The sequence below is a fragment of the Bison bison genome, unplaced genomic scaffold, assembly GCF_000754665.1.
Source record: "Bison bison bison isolate TAMUID 2011002044 unplaced genomic scaffold, Bison_UMD1.0 scf7180017864459, whole genome shotgun sequence".
NCBI classification, from domain to species: Eukaryota; Metazoa; Chordata; class Mammalia; order Artiodactyla; family Bovidae; genus Bison; species Bison bison.
In genome coordinates, this window is record NW_011495021.1 from 1,373,169 (window position 1) to 1,376,995 (window position 3,827).

Consider the following 3,827-nt stretch of genomic DNA (forward strand, 5'->3'; position numbering starts at 1 on the left):
CATTTATTTTTGCTCTGATTTTTATTGTTTTTTTTTTTTTTTTAACTTATCTTTGGTTATGTTTTTTCCTTCTTTTTCAAGTTCTTTTAGGTGTAAGTTAGATTTTCTTATTTGAGATTTTTCTGTTTCCTGAGGTAGGCTTGTACTGCTATGAAGTTCTCTATTAGAACTGTTTTTGCTGTGTCCCACAGGTGTTGAATCACTGGGTTTCCATTTTCATTTGTCTCCAGTTATTTTTATTTCCTCTTTGTTTTCTTCAATGACTCATTGGTTAGTAGCACATTGTCTAGCCTCCATGTATTTGTGGACTTCGCAGTTTTTTACTGTAATTGATTTCATTTTCTCATTAAAAATGCTCGATATGATTTTAACCTCCTGTGACCAATCTGGAGAATGTTCCATGTGCATTTGAAAAGAATGTACTCTGCTGCTTGCATAGAAGGTTTTCTATATATCTTATTAAGTTCATCTGCTCTGATGTGTTAAGACCCATGTTTTTCTATCGATTCTATGTCTAGATGATCTGTCCATTGGTGTAAGTAGGTCCCACACTATTATTTTGTTGCTAATATTTTCTACTTATGTGAGCTGATATTTGCTTTATGTCTTCAGGTTCTTTTGTGTTGAGTGCACATATATTTATGAATGTTCTGCCCTCTTTTTGTATTGGGACCCTTTTCACCATGTGACATTCTTCTTTGTTCCTGTTCCATTTTTTGTTTTGAAGTTTATTTTGTCTGGTATATGAATTCCGACCCCAGCTTTCTTTTGGTTTCATCTGTATGCAGTACACGTTCCTGTCCCCTCACTTTCAGTCTGTGTGTTTAGAGCTGGTGTGAGTCTCTTCTGGTAGCATGTGTATGTGTCTTATTTTTTATCCATTCAATCACTCAGTGTCTTTTGATTGGAACATTTACCATGTTTACATTTAAGGTAATCACTTAAAAGTATTATTTATTGCCATTTTGTTCACTGTTTACAGGGGTTTTTTTTGTTTGTAATTCTGTTTCTCTCTTCTGTTTTTGCTCCATTCCTTTGTGACTTGATTACTGTCTTTAGAGCTATAATTGTGTAACTTTCTATTTTCTGAGTGTGTATCTGTTACAGGTTTTTAGTTTGTGGTTACCATGAGGTTTATATATAATTAGTTTAAATTGATCTCATAAGTTTGAACACATCCTAACAACCCTGTATTTTTAGTCCCCAACACCATGAGTAATACTTTTGACATCATATTTCACATCTCTTTTGTTTTCTGTATCCCATTTATTCATTGTGAATAAAGATGTTTTTACTATCTTAAAATGTTCATACAATTTTTAAAGTTTAAACTCCATTTACAGTTATTACAAAATGTTGGTATATTCCCTATGTTATATAATACATTCTTGAGGCTAACTTGTACCTCCCACTCCACATTGATATTGCCCCACTGACTCCTCCCCACTGATAATCACTAGTTTATTCTCTACATCTGTGAGTCCACTTCTTTTTGTTATATTCACATTTGTTATGTATTTTTAGATTCCACATATAAGTGATATCATTGTGTATTTGTCTTTCTCTGTCTGACTTACCATAAAATCTCCAAGTCCATTCACATTGCTTAAAATGGTAAAATTTCATTCTTTTTTATGTCTGAGTATTATTCCATTGGGTGTGTGTGTGTGTGTATAACATATACATATATATGCTACAAATTCTTTGTTCACTCATCTGTTGATGAATGTTTAGGTTGCTTCCGTATCCTGGTAATTGTTAATAATGTTGCTGTAAACTTTGGGGTGCACGTGTCTTTTCAAGTTGACAGTGAAAGTCACTCAGTCATGTCTGACTCTTTGTGACCCCACGGACTGTACAGTTAATGGAATTCTCCAGGCCAGAATACTGGTGTGGGTAGCCTTTCCCTTCTCCAGGGGCATCTTCCCAACCTGGGGATTGAACCCAGATCTCCTGCATTGCAGGTGAATTCTTCACCAGCTGAGCCACCAGGGAGGCCCATGTTTTTAAGTTAGTGCCTTGGTTTTTTTGGATATGTACCCGGGAGTGGAATTGCTGGGTCATATGGTAGTTCTATTTTTAGTTTTTTTGGCTAACATCTGGACAGTTTTCCACAGGGGTTGCACCAATTTACATTACTAGCAACAGTATAGGAGGGTTCCCTTTTCTCCACATCCTCTCCAATATTTTTGATTTGTATTCTTTTTGATGATAGTCATTCTGACTGGTATAAGATGATATCTCATTGTGATTTTGATTTGCACTTCCCTGATGATAAATGATATTGAGCATCGTTTCATATACCTGTTGGCAATCTTCATATACTTTGGAAAAATATCTAGTCCGGTCTTCTACCCATTTTTTTTTTTCCAGGCAAGGCTTTACTGGGGCCCAGGAGGAAGTGAGAACAAACAGTTTCCCTTCCTACTCACTCATGGGGTGGAGGAGTGGGAGAGAGAGAAGGGAGAGGTGAGCTTGTTCCTTATGTAGGGTGAGGGTAGGGGTGTGTCCAGGGGTCAGGCTGGAGTGGTGGCTTAGGTGGTTTGCCCAGCGCTCTGGTGGTGTTGAATGTAGGGGCATGCTCAGTACTCTGCTGTTGCTCCCAAGACCCTGATTTTACTCCTGGCTCTTGAGAAGTAGCAATAGGGGTTTTCTGGTCTTTTGTATATTTTGTCCAGAATTTGCCCTAATTGTACATGCATGCAGCTATTTTTAGTCACATACAGTTTCTTTGTATTTTGTTGCTGGAGGAGAGGTTTGTCCAGGTGTAAGCATTGTAGCACCACAATAAAAGGTCCCAGGTCCCAGCCTGTCTCATTCCTCCCTGAGAGACTCTACATCCTCATTCTTATTTTTTTTTTTTTGAATTTATTTATTTTTTTTTCAATTTTAATTAAAAAAAATTATACATGTGTTCCCCATCCTGAACCCTCCTCCCTCCTCCCTCCCCATACCATCCCTCTGGGTCGTCCCAGTGCACCAACCACAAGCATCCAGCATCGTGCATTGAACCTGGACTGGCATCTCATTTCATACATGACATTTCATATGTTTCAATGCCATTCTCCCAAATCTTCCCACCCTCTCCCTCTCCCACAGAGTCCATAAACCTGTTCTATACATCAGTGTCTCTTTTGCTGTCTCGTATACAGGGTTATCGTTACCATCTTTCTAAATTCCATATATATGCGTTAGTATACTGTATTGGTGTTTGTCCTTCTGGCTTACTTCACTCTGTATAATAGGCTGCAGTTTCATCCACCTCATTAGAACTGATTCAAATGTATTCCTTTTAATGGCTGAGTAATACTCCATTGTGTATATGTACCACAGCTTTCTTATCCATTCATCTGCTGATGGACATCTAGGTTGCTTCCATGTCCTGGCTATTATAAACAGTGCTGCGATGAACATTGGGGTACACGTGTCTCTTTCCCTTCTGGTTTCCTCAGTGTGTATGCCCAGCAGTGGGATTGCTGGATCATAAGGCAGTTCTATTTCCAGTTTTTTAAGGAATCTCCACACTGTTCTCCATAGTGGCTGTACTAGTTTGCATTCCCACCAACAGTGTAAGAGGGTTCCCTTTTCTCCACACCCTCTCCAGCATTTATTATTTGTAGACTTTTGGATCGCAGCCATTCTGACTGGTGTGAAATGGTATCTCATAGTGGTTTTGATTTGCATTTCTCTGATAATGAGTGATGTTGAGCATCTTTTCATGTGTTTGTTAGCCATCTGTATGTCTTCTTTGGAGAAATGTCTATTTAGATCTTTGGCCCATTTTTTGATTGGGTCATTTATTTTTCTGGAGTTGAGCTGTAGGAGTT